The following is a 13,965-nucleotide window of genomic DNA, read 5'->3' on the forward strand; positions in this document are numbered from 1 at the left end:
TTCTGATTTTGAAGACGGGACCTGAGAATAGCATTTTGAATATAGGAAACAGTTAGCAAATAGGAATTTATTCATTCCAGTCTAAACGGGAAGATGCCATCCCTGAAAGATGGCTAAGCATGTGTTTCCTATGCCTCTTCTACAGCGTAGCTAATATGAGAGGCTCCCAGAACTTCTTCAGATCAAATTATATGGGGACAACACCACGTTCCCAAAAGGTTTAAAACAAATCTTGCAAATCTTTCACTTTTGTCTTCCTTCTCTTGTCAGTCCATTCGTAATTGCTGTGTGGATTCTTGATGAACAATGAGTGAGAAATGCCTGCTTTGCAAACACCTCGTCTGTGAACGTGAGGGTTGCACAGTCTCTTTCTCCCCCCTCTATGCCAAGGTCCTTCAGCTGTAGCATCTGCCTACTTTTCAACAGAGAACAACCCGACTGTTCTGGGCCAGCATAGCCAGCTGATGTTCATGATGGAAACCTGGCTCATCTAATGGGTTTTTTAATTGATCAGACGGAAGTCCTGGGCCTGCTTTTTCCTCTGTATTTAAATGTTCACAATTCTTGCCCTCTCCAAAGGCTTTCTTTTTGCCTTTATGGAATTCTTGACCAGTTACCAAGGGGAAAAGAAATAAAACAAACAAACAAAAACCTCCTCATCTTCTCTCCATTTTTAAGCCCATAAGTAATTCCAATCATGGCTAATAATTTCCAAAGATGAATTAGTGATATGCCTGTCTTGAGGAAGTGAAAATGCAGAGGACTTTAAGGGAAATTTGACACAATAATGAAACTGGATCAGCAACATGTTTAGCCCTTGAGAGGACCCAGGAGCCTCCTTTTTAATACCCAGATAAAGCTCCATCTGCCCCTACTCAGCCTCTATTCCAATTCTGAGCCTCCCTTTTCCAAAGGTGATTTATTTCACCATGGTGCTCCAGTTTCCTCATCAGGTAAATGGGAGTGAGTGCTCACATGGCTGTTGTGAGAAAGAAAGGGACTGGAGACTGTAAGAGTTCAATGTTTCACCAACTTTGAACCATAACAGAAGCACAAAAGGTTCTCATCTTCCTCATCTTCAGCATCCCCTGGTTATCTACCTCTAGGCCTCCCCAGATGCACTCAGCACCATAGACAGAGCTTCAGAATCAATACTATGCCCTCAATTGGTTTTTTCCTAATAACTCAACAGCCCAAAGAAAACTTTCCAAGTCATGGAGAAAAACAAAAATAAGTTCAACAACTGCATCCACGTGGTGCTTGGAGATTGACATAGACCTCTTCAAGAAGCCCAGCAGTCCAGCAATATCCTGCCCACATTCATAAAACCCGGTACGATCTCTTGCTTATGTCCAAATAACTATGCTGCACTATGGACTCTGGCTAACTCAATTGGAACCCCAACCCTGAGGCATGATGGAGTACAGGGATCTCTCCAACTGGTTTTGGCTCAAAAGCAGGCCTACACTCATGAATATGCCAACGTCTCCCACCTCCACATTCCCCACAACCAACCCCAGTTTTCCAACTGTGTGCTATTGAGTTCTCAAGGACCCAGTCTGAAGACATTTCCATTAGTGTGATCCTTGGCCTTAATTGCTTTTCCCAAGATTACTGAATGATGCTGAGGGAAGACTTGAATCAATTGATGGAATGAAATAGGACTTAGGGAGGACCTCTTGGTCAGAAGTGTGTGTACAAATACACACTCTTTCACATACTTGCACACATATGGATGGTTATCCCATCTTAGAATCAATACTGAGAATCAATTCTAAGGCAGCAGAGCGCTAGGGGCTATGGAATGGGAGTTAAGTGACTTGACCAGGGTCACATATCTAGGAAGTGTCTGAAACCTGATTTGAAGCAAGAACCTCCAACTCTAGATCTGTCTTTCTGTCGAGTGGGACACCAAACTGCCCCCTTAATTTCCATTCCAATGAGACACAGCCAGAAAAGCACATACAAAGTAGAGATCAATTAAGTACAAAATAATTTCACAACAGAGAAAAGAGTAGCAAGTTAGAAAAACATGGACTGTCTCAGTCGGGAGCTGCTTCTGAGCCTCACCTGGTAGGAATCTAGAGGAGAAGAAGAACATTCGAGGCATGAACTAGGAAAATGGAATGGGATGGAGGATGATTTTCAAGCCAAGTGTAGGTGAGACCCCATGGGGCCACAAAAAGAGTACTGGGCCTGGAGTCAAGAAGACAGATTCAAATCCAGGCCCAGATTCTTTGAGGAGACCCTGGACAAGTCACTTCTTCTTTACCGGCCTCACTTTCCTCAATTTGAATGAAGATAATAATAGTATTTATCTCCCAGGGTTATTGTGAGCTTAAAATGAGATAATGTTTATAAAGGGCTCTGCAATCTTTAAAGCACTGTAAAAATGCTAGTCATTTCTATGTAATTATTGTTAGTTATATTATTAAATGACAGCTTCACTTAGATCTAAATGGCCACCAATGTGCCTTCTTTGCAAATTCCGTTATCCTCTAAGGTAATCATCCCCATTTTGCAGATAAGTCTCAGAGAGAGAAAGTGACTTAGTCAAGGAAGTACAAGTAGCAAATGATTATATAGTTACTAAGGGTTAGAGTTTGAATTGAATTTAGGTCTAGAATTTATTTATTTTTTAAACCCTTACCTTCCTAGAAGCAATACTATGTATTGGTTTTAAGGCAGAAGAGAGATGAGGACTAGGCAAAGGGGGTTAAGTGACCTGTTCAGGATCACATAGCTAGGAAGTGTCTGAGGTGAGATTTGAACCCAGGACCTCCTGTCTCTGGGCCTGCCTCTCAATCCACTGAGCTATCTAGCTGTCCCTGGTTTCTAGACTTTAAGTTCACAGTTCTGTCTACTTTGCCATGGTGCCTCCACATTTTATTTGTCTTTCTTCTCATCTGCAAAATGGGGTAGCTGAATCAGCCCCTCTCTAAATTCCTTTCTACTTCTCTGTTTCAGCTAGTCTATGAACTTCCATAGTTGAATTAGCATCCAGCTCTCCGGACTCCCAGCCAAGTCCGGGCTCAAGGGGCTCTGAGCTGGAATGGAGTCATTGCACAAAGATGGCCAGACGGAGGGGTTCCTTTTGGCTCCAGTCTCCTGCCATCATCTTTCCTGAGAGACATATTCCATTAGTTATTTCATATTTATTTAAACAGCCACAAGCTGCCGGGGGCAATAGTGAGAACACATGCATTATGAACCAGTCCCTGAAGCCAGGAAGAAGTAACAAGGCAGAGCAGAAACACTGCTTCATTTTAGGCTGAAACCTTAAAGAATCTGAATGCATGAGCATCCTACCAGTGGCAATGGTAACAAGAACAACGATGATATTCTGCTCAAATATGCTGGTGTGGAAATGGGGGGATGAACGGGGGGAGGGCTTGGGTTTGTGGAATGGACAGACCAATGGATTCAGAATTGGGAAACCTGCTAGAGAATTTCAGTTCATCCACTTCATCGATTCTCAGTCTGAAGGGGCACAAAGGGCACCCAATCCAGTCTCCTGAAGCTCTATCACCAAGGGAGCCTACAACTCGGGCTAGAAAGGACTACAAGGGCTACTGCATTTAATTTCCTCATTTACCACCTGAGAAACTGAGGCTCTCCTCAGGCTTCTGGCTCCAACAACAGCATGCTTTCCATTTAGACCATAAGAGTCACTACTATAGCAAGCTAACAAGTGGCTTTGGCCAAAGACATCAAAGGAGAGGATTAATGCTGCCTCCTAAGGTATAGCCCATTGCACTTCATAAATCCTTAGGAACATTTGCACCCCTTCCTTTACATATCAAGTCCAAATGCTTGTTGAAAGACATCTTGTTATTGTCCTCTCTATCTTGTGATCTTGAACAGATTCTTTTCACTTCCTGGGCCTTGGTTCCCTCTTCTGTAAAATCAGGAGACTGGGCTCCATGCCTTGTAAAGTACACTCCAAAAATCACGGTGCCAATTAGTCATCCTCAACCCTTTCCTCTCTATTGCTGCCCATATTTAATGAGTTGTTCAGTGTTGTCAGTTCCAACTCAACAGAATCTCTTCTGCCCATCCATATCTCATCAGAACACCACCAAGATGAGTAGCTTAAAGGGGTGTAATAAGCTATTTAAATTATAGGAATGGGGTGAAATGAGAATCTGTTGAATCCTAATTCAATACATACTAATTATTTAGCATTCGTAATAATTTGGGGGGCTCAAAAAGGAGGAAAGGTAAAGCCCAGAGCAGCCAATGGGAAAAAGAGGAGAGGTTTGCTTGAGTGTGATGGCAGTGTTTGTTTGTCTATGCGGATAAAGAGGATAAAGAATATGTCCTCGGTGGAAGAGAACCCTAGAAACTTCATGAATCCCCATGATTCTAATATTGACCAGGATAAGAAGTCACTTGCAAACTTTCAAGTTGAGGATAATGTAAGATCATGTTCAGTTAAGAAAGGCCCAGAGAGGCAAAAATGGAAAGCAGTTTGGGATAAACTACAGATAGACCAACATGTCACATCATATACCAAGGTAAGGTCAGAATGGACGTCTGATGTAGAAATGAAGGGGGATATACGAAGCAGTTTATGGGAGCATGGAATGCTACAAAGGTCAGATCTATGGATGAAGGAAGAATCTATGAGTAAACAAAAAATAGTAAACAATATGGGATGTAAAATGGATATTTTTTTTGGATTACATTCTATTAGAAAGGTTTTGCAAAAAGGAAACCGACATACCCAAGATTGGAAGGAAAGAAGGAAATGGGTCCAGAAGGACTTGAGGAGATGTCTTCAAGTTTCTCCAATAAAGGCTTTATTTCTCAAACATATGAAGAACTGAGCCAAATTCATAAGATTACAAGTCATTCCTCAATTGATCAGTAGTCAGAGGATATGAACAGGTAGTTATTAAAAAACAAAATCAAAGTAATTGTTTTTTTCTTTTTTTTTTTTTTTTTGCTTTTGGTCTAAGCTCTCTTTTGCATCATAGTTAATATATGAATATATTTTGACAGACTGGGCATGTACGATCTATAATAAAGTGCTAGTCATCCCAAAAAGCGGAAATGGGATAGAGGAGGGAATTTGGGTGTCAAAAAGCATCAAAAAGTCATGGCAAACTTTTTTTTACAGGAAGGAAGGAAGGAAGGAAGGAAGGAAGGAAGGAAGGAAGGAAGGAAGGAAGGAAGGAAGGAAGGAAGGAAGGAAGGAAGGAAGGAAGGAAGGAAGGAAGGAAGGAAGGAAGGAAGGGCGTGCTTCTTTCCTCCAGAGACTTGAGAGCTGCCTTGGAGGAGTAGAAGAATCCCATCTCTCTTCTTTCTTCAATGTTACTTTGTTACTCTCTTTAAGATTCAGTTTTCTCATCTATAAGAAAAAAGTTGCTGCCACTTTGCAATTTGAGCTGGTTGAAAACTGAGGCAGGAACTAGGCCAATCTGGAGGGAGGCTCTCCAGGGAACCCAGACCTGGATACTCAGAAGGCAATAAAGGGCTCATGTCTGCAAATATATGAATGAAGTGTCTGGACTATACTCCCCTGTCTCCAAGACCTGCCAAATCCTTCCATGTAGCCACCTTAACCTGGTATCCACCCAAGAATTTCTGCCTCGACATCATCAGCCTTCCATTGAGGTAGAATTTTACTCAGTGGATTTCTCTCCTTTAAATATAAAAAAACTTGAGGTCAGGAGCTGATCAATAGCACAGGCTCTGCCCACTGTGACCACCATAGATGCTCCAGGAGGCCACAGTCTTCACCATACTGAAGCCCTCAGTTTCTAGTGACTCTTTGTCAACAAAAACATGTACTTGAACATCCCTGGCCTTGCTCAGAGTTCCATCCTGAGGGGAAGCCACCTGGCCTTGCCTATACTACCACAAGAACCTTAGACCAGACCACTTCAATCTAGGCCTGACTCCATCTTCCTGGAGGTCAGGCATGAGCCACAGGGGTGAACCTAGATTAAAAGATGATTTGGAAATGTTTACCAACTGAATGAAAGGACAATAAAACAGAGGAATCACATTTTAAACCTGAGTCAATATGCATCCCCTAGAAAGGCTTTGTGTTTCTATCTCACTTTGACACCATTATTATAAACTTGTGAAACTGGCTTTTGCTTTGAGAGTCAAACGTCAAAAATTATTTATGAAGCACCCACTACGACCAGGCCCTGTGCTAAGGACTGGGGATACAAAGAGAGGCAAAGACAGTCCTTGCCTTCAAGGAGCTTACAATTGAATGAGGGAGAAAACATAGAAAAAGTAGCTAAAAGTAGAGGCAGGAGGCAAAATGTCTATGTATATACTAGATCTGTCTCCATCTGTCTCTATACAGTTCATAATGGACAAGTGGCATTAGAAAAGGAAAAACTACAAGTCCTTCAAAAATAGAGCATAGGAGATGGGAAGGGGGTAGAAAGAACTCTAATTCAAATCCTATCTCTGCACCTTACTCCTTGTTCGACTGTCAATAAATCAACCAGCCTCCATGGACCAAAATGTCCTCATGTGTACAATGATGAAAGGTTGGATACATGGATGGATGGATGGATGGAGGGAGGGAGGGAGGGATGGATGGATGGATGGATGGATGGATGGATGGATGGATGGAGGAATGGATGGATGGATGGATGGATGGAGGGAGGGATGGATGGATGGATGGAGGGATGGATGGATGGATGGATGGAAAGACTATATTAAAGGCTTATTGTTCGATAAGCACTGGATACACAGATACAAAAGTTGAATAGACCCTGCCCTCATGGATCTTGCAGTCTCGTAGACAGGATGGGGCAACCACATATGGGAAAGCGTTAGCCAATGGAGGAACTTATGTCCTTTAAGTGGCCATTGCTTGTATTTTTGATCTTGCAGTGTTTTCATAAACATTATATAAGTAAGTAAAGTGGTTTGTAGACTCTGAAGCACTCAATAAATATTGGTTTTTTAATTATTTAATTGTTATTCTCAGCTTAATATGAGAAAATTATGCTAGACACTATGTTAAGGGCTATGAATCTGAGGATAAAATTAACAGTCTGAATTCAAGGAGGATCTATTCTATTGGAAACACTCAGAACAACAACCACAAATTACAATATATGTTTGTGTGTGAGTGTGTGTGGCTATGGCTGTGTAAAAGCCTGGCTCTAAAACAAGATTTGTTTGTTTCTTCCCTTTTTTATTTAATTTGTTGCTTTATGTTTTTTCCTTCATGAATATTTCCCCATCTTTATCCTTAGCTAGTTGGGCTGTGCCCCAAAGTCCTGTGGCCCTTCTAATAAAGAATCCCAGGCCACAACAATAACTGACGCTTCTACAGCACATTAATAGTAACATACACAGAACAGCTAGGGGGATACTTCCTAGCTGTGTTACTTTGGCCGAGTCATTTAACTCTGATCACCTAACCTTTAATGCTTTTCTGCCTTAGAATCAATCCTTAGCATCAATTCCAAGATAGAAGATATGAGTTTTAAAGGGTTAAAACATTTTTTAGAGCAGAGCTTACTATCTCTATTTTAACAGTTTAGGAAACTAAAGGAAAGAAATGATTTGTCCAGGGTCACACAGACAGTAAAGTCTCAGTAGTTCTGCCTCCCACCCCTGCCCCCCAGACACACACACACACACACACACACACACACACACACACACACACACACATACACACACACACACTAATTTATATTAAAGCATTGAGAGTATATCTCACAAATTTATAGATGACACAAGTCTGGGAACGATAACTAATGCCATTGATGACAAATTCATCATCCAAAATGGTTTCTCCTGGCAACAGCATTGGGCCAAGTATAATACAATGACATTCATCCCTATTATATTTCCAGACTTATCCTTGGATTCCAAAAACCACCTTGCCAAGACTGATGTGGGAGAGGCCCGGTGAGCTAATAGATGGTCCTGAAGGTGTCTGGGGGCTCTGGGTGGGTTGACAATCTCAATGGGCATTTACCCACCACCGTGGCAGTCTAGAAGGCCAATGGGAGTTGAGGCTACAGTAAGAGAGAGACTGATGAACATGATTATTCACACTGGGGGCCACACTGATCGGAAAGGACAACGATCATAGAGCAGCCTGTAAGGGGAGGCCATCAGCAAGGGGAAGGACTTCCAGCTCATGCCACAAAAGGACCACAAAATCATCATGCAAAGAATGAAGTGGGAGAAGCGTGGCTAAGCTCATCCTGAGAAGATCAATGGAAAGCCATAGGCAGGTTTAGTCTGGAGAAGGGGGAGGTCAGTAGCAGCTGTGTTCAGACATTTAAATAGCTGTCCTGTGGAAGAAGGGTTAGCAGTCATGCTCGCTGTTGCCTGAGAAGTCAGAGCTAGAGGCAATCAATGGAACACATCATGAAGACAAGGTAGGCTTGTTTGCCGGGCATCTAAGCTTCCTTGGAAGGAGAACCCCTCAATGGGGGGGAGGGCTGCCTTAGGAGGGAGGGAAACGGCCCCCGAGGAAAGGATTCCAGCAACGTTTGCTTGACTTTTCCTTGGAGAAGATATAGTTGATGTTATTATTATCGTTGTTGTTGTTTGAATTCTGGGTTCGATTAGATCAGCGTGGCCGTCCTTTCCAACTCTGAAAGTCTGTCATGGTGTCAGAACTCTAACTGAACTTTGTCTTCCTATTCAAGTGGCTGACTCCTGCGGGAGGGATTCCAAATGGAGTTTCCATCCAAGTCACAGGGAAACGCTCTGCCGGCTTTACACCCCACAGCAATGAACACCCTTCTGGAGTCCGATCTCTTAGGCAGGAGTCCAGGGCTCCAGGGACAGACTCCGAGGCTCGGGGCACTTGGGCTCACTGGCTCCCCTTCTAACCTCTCTAGTTGATGCTTGAACAGGATGGCGAAGAGGTTTCACCATGTCACCAAAAGGGCCAAGGACGCCCAAGGCACTGGGAGCTCCCAGAAATGCCTCGCCTGCTAAGTGTTACTGTAAAGTCCACCCACAGTGCTGGAGAGGGCCTTTCCCCAGGGCTTCTTGCCACAGAGATTTCTCCTACACGGAGGCTGCTGACTAAGCCTTTATTGGAGTCACCTCCACCCGGACCCTGAAGGAGTCATCCGGACCAGCCTGACACCTCCCCTGGCCTTCGAAGGAGCCACAAATCCTGGGCCGGTCCAGAGCCTGGGGGTGGGGGCTTCTTGCCGGGGTACTTAGCTTCCAGACGGCTCTCTTCTTGCTGAGAAATCCAGAGAAAGCCCACCAGTCCATGTCCCTTTCTCAAGATGAAGGTGAGCAGAAATCCTGCCGTGGTGCTATCAACTTCCTCCTCATGATCTCTGTGGACTCCAATAGCCTCCCCACCCAGCCAACTAATACGCCTATCATATGCGTATCATATAAATATTAGATCTGTCACGTATATATGTGTGAATCCTTCCTTCCCACCCCCAATACACACATGGGCACGGACGTGGGGTTTATTTTAGTGTTTAGTCATTTCAGCCCTGTCTGACTCTTCCGACCCCTTTTGGGGGTTTTCTTGGCCAAGATAGCGGGGTGATTCGCCTTTTCCTTCCTCAGCTCAGTGAACACACGAGGCAGTGACTTGCCCAGGGTCACACACCTCCTATTTGAACTCATGGATACAGGTCTTCCTGGTTCTAAGGCCGAGCTCTCTCCATGCCCCGCCGGAGGTAGGCTGTCATTAGCAGGATATCACTAAGGGAGGGCTGGCTGCCACCTTAGCAGTGGCTACAGGACTTCAGTTTTAGAGCAGATCCCTGGAGGCGGAGGGAGCAGCCTTCCATGCAAACTAGGCAGCCACGGAGGGGCCAGGAACAGGAGATGGCCCATGGGGGAAGTCACTCGCCAGGAAGGCATCGCCTTGGGAGTCTGTGAAGATGCCCAAGCTGAGAGAGAAGACCCGGGGCGCAACAGCCACCCACGAAGGCAGCTCCGGGCTCCACATGGCGTAGCCTGGTGAATTTCAAACAAGTTTAGGAAACACATTCGCGCAGGGCAACTGTCTGGGGGCAGCTAAAACCCGGGCGGAATAATAATCACGTCAATACGCCGGCTGGTGAATTACCCCGATATGAATTACTGCGCCGCTGGAGACTGCCAATCTGCATAATTAATCCAGCCCCACAATAACCTGACCAGGCCAGCGCCATTGGCATTCAGAAGCGGGGATTCAGTCCCTCCCTGCCCGCCTCGGCGGGCGCCTTCGCTCTTGCCTATCTGTCGGGGAAAGAATATTAAAAATCAGCTCTTTTGTGCCAGTTCTATCTGGAAGGAGCACTTCTTGGCAGAACATGTGGCAAGCCTGCAGCCTGGCAGAGAGAGAGAAGGTCAGCGAGTCAAAGAGCATGGATGAAAGACCTACTATGTGCCAGAGAAAAGATCTCTGTGTTTGACTCTTTTTTACAGTTCAGTAACTTCCCTGTAGTTGTACAGGAAAGGGATCCAAGAGCTGATTCGAACTCCTAATCCCTAGCAGTCCTAACCCCAAACACACACACACACACACACACACACACACACACACACACACGCACACACACACACGCACACATATTCTCTCTCTGCCTCTCTCTCTCTCTCTCTCTGTCTCTCTCTGTCTCTCTCTCTCTCTCTCTGTCTCTCTCTCTCTCTCTCTCTCTTTCTCTCTCTCTCCTTCTCTCTCTGCCTCTCTCTGTCTCTGTCTCTCTACCTCTCTCTGTCTCTGTCTCTGTCTCTCTCTCTCTCTCTCTTTCTGTATCTCTGTCTGATTGTCTCTGTCTTTCTCTGTCTCTGTCTCTTTGTCTCTGTCTGTCTGTCTCTTTCTCTTTCTCTCTCTCTGTCTCTGTCTCTCTCTCTCTCTCTCTCTCTCTCTCTCACACACACACACACACACACACACACACACACACACACACATGCTGCCATGGTGAGCACATCAAAGGGTGCTACCACCATCCAGGAAGGCAGTAGTATGGGCACTCTGCCTCTGAGTCACAAGAGTAAGCTCTCCTTGTCTGGATCTGAGTCTGCACCTCTCAACAGCCCCACCTCATCTAACCACACTGCTAACCTGGAGCACATGCAGAAGAGGCCGCCAGGACCGTGAAGACGATCCCATGCCATGGATTCCCCTGAGCGCCAGGGAGCAGGGCTGGAATGATCGCAGGAAATCTCCCCCAGCTTACATAAGGCGCCCACCATCTTCTGCTGTCTGCTTCCATTCCTAAAAACGCCTCTGCCCCAACTATATTGACGATGGCAGGAGTCTGCCTTCAAGAATATCTGAAAAGAAAACTCATTTGTGAGTTGAAGATAGGCAGAAAGCTCAAGGAAGGCTAACGAATGCTGGCGAGTAAAGGGCCTTTCATCTCCTCCAGCGGGGTTCTAGGCAACAGTTACCTGGGCTATGCAAATCCATATTTCTAAAGTCATAGAGCCACAGAGGACCATAGAGTTCGAGGTAGAGGGGATCTTCAGTGTCCCCCAATACAATCCCATCACTTCCCAGATCAGTCACTGGAGCTCAGATTGGTTGAAAGACTTGCCCCAAGTCACACAGGTGGTTAATTAGTTAAGTGAGGATTCAAACCCAGGTCCCCTAACTTCCCAATGCAATCCTCTTATCCCATGGGAGCACATTAGTCGTCATGTCAGTCAGTCTCAGCTTGCTCATCCAGGTAAATTGGAGTCTCCATTGACCTCAAAGGGTCCACCATTAGACCATCTCTTTTTCTTTAAACCCTCATCTTCCATCCTAGAATTTAGACTAAGTATGGTTTCCGAGGTGAGCTAGGCCACTGGGGCTGAGTGACTTGCCAGCTAGGAAGTATCTGAGGTAAGAGTTGAACTCAGGACCTTCTCTCTCTGTATCCGTTGAACCACCTCACTGCCCCTTGACCATCTTCTTTTGAAGCCATCCTTCAAGTGCAAGACAAGCTCTGAGAGTCAATAGAAAGCCTATATGAGATTGACAGATGAAGTTTCATCCCCTAACCAAGATGGAAACAGCCTGTTCTGACTGCTTTGGTTCCAGCCCCCAGAATGTATAGGCTGAGGTTCCATTGACCTGGCGATGGGACGTCTCCTCCATCCCTGCTGCTTTTGTGCTGTGGCACTTAGATTTATGTTTCCTGGCTCCCTGGCCTCTTCCCTCCTTTTTTATTAGACAACTCAGACTATGTCCTGATCTCAGTTGTCCAGGCTACCTCAGTGTCTCCAAGCTCCATGCAGCTCCGATCCCTGGGAAGCTTTGGTGACGCACACTGGAGTGGTCAGTCTGCCTGAGGAGCTAGGAACAATGGAAGCCACACACTGAGGCTGGTCCTCACTGGCACCTCTTCTCCCCTAACTGCCATCCCCACCCAGGCTTCTGGAACAATTCCCTCTTCATTTACACTGCAGAAGGTCTCAGTGACCCAGACACAGAGATCTGAGCATCAGCTCAGCCTCCTCTGAATGGTCAGAAATGCAGACATGGCTGGAATTCTACTGGAGTTACAAATGTGTGCTGATAAGAAATCAAATGTTTAAAATTGGTCTGAGAGTACAAATAGGTGGCTCAGTAGATTTAGAGCCAGGCCTAAAGACGGGAAGTCCTAGGTTCAAATCTGGCCTGAGACACTCCCTTGCTGTGTAATCCTTGGCAAGTCCCTAGACCCTATTGCCTAACCCTTACTAATAAGCAGTATTCATTCTAAGATAGAAGGTAAGAATTAAAAAGAAAACCCGGTATGAAAAAAGCATCCGACCTCTTTTACCATAACCAGCCCTACAAGGATAACCTCGGAGGAAGCACAATTCAACACTAATAGAACAAAAATCAGGGAAAGATGCTCATTGTAGCATAAGCAGTTTGAAAATGAGAGTGAGCAAACAGGCAATGAGCTTTTATGGAAATGGTTAACAAAGACAGTGAGAATGGAGAGCATCGGGATCTAGGAAGAGTGAGTTAATCACCAAGGACCGGCAAGGTCTGAAAGAGATCTGCCCCCTCCTCCTGCTTTTCCCATGAGGGACCGAGGAAAGGGTCCCCCCCAAAATCTTCAAGCAACAGCAAGGAGACAGTTGAGTTTTATTTACAAGTCAAAGGCTTCAATCTCTCTTCCTGCCTGAATTCCACAGGGGAAGCAAGGGGCTCTGAAGATGCCACAGAGGTCACACTGCTCAGAACCAATCAGAGCAAAAGGGAGAAAGCAACCCCCCAGGGAGCATTGCCCCTATAATGTCCAGGAAACAGAGATTAAGCAGGTGGCACACACTCTCCACTCCCCAAGAGTCAGGGAGGTCTTTTCTACTGGATAAATGACATGAGCCTCTAATAGCCTTCTTGCTTAGCATTTGATTCCAACTCTGGCTCGGTTCAGGATAAGGGTTAGGTGGCAATGGGCAATGGACATAAATGCCTTCAGCATGCCTACCATGGACAAGAAGGAATGGAAACTCTGAGATTCAAAAGGATAGATAATGAAGGGGAGGCAGAAGGGACAATCCCTGTTACTAACAAATGACTCCAAAGGGGAACATCTTTGAGAAACAGCACCCTACTGGAAGATATGAAAGTCCCTAGAAATGGGGCTTCAGGAGAAATGCAGTAAATGGGGATCAGGGAGTAAAGGGAGTGCTTCTGATGCAGAGAACCAAAGACCCTCATTTTTCTGCGCAGAAGTGTGGGAAGGCTTGATGTTTGCCCTAACTTTCTTCTTGAAAGTATCGTTTGATACCCAGATAAAATTCCAAATGAGTTCCTTTAATGGCAGTATCTTGAAGCCAGCATGGTATGTGTTGGATGGCGAGCTGGCCTTGGATTCAGGAAGACCTGCAGTCTCCAATTTTACAAGTCTTGAATCAAAGAGATGCTGTTGTATTCACAATAGAAAGTCAACTTCTCTATCAGTGACCCACTGGGACCCACTGTTTTTTGGATAACTGTCAAGTCAACAGTATGAATATTTCTCACACAACCCGATGACAAGAAAAAGAGGAAGAGAATTTGAGCTGAAA

The 13,965-nt window shown here is 45.1% G+C and overlaps 1 protein-coding gene across 1 annotated transcript in view; it reads right to left on the reverse strand.

Moving 5' to 3' along the window:
* Window positions 1-13,965, reverse strand: part of IL1RAP (interleukin 1 receptor accessory protein) — a 155,392-nt gene that overhangs the window by 112,754 nt on the left and 28,673 nt on the right.

The sequence above is a fragment of the Monodelphis domestica genome, chromosome 8 (assembly GCF_027887165.1).
Source record: "Monodelphis domestica isolate mMonDom1 chromosome 8, mMonDom1.pri, whole genome shotgun sequence".
Taxonomy (NCBI): domain Eukaryota; kingdom Metazoa; phylum Chordata; class Mammalia; order Didelphimorphia; family Didelphidae; genus Monodelphis; species Monodelphis domestica.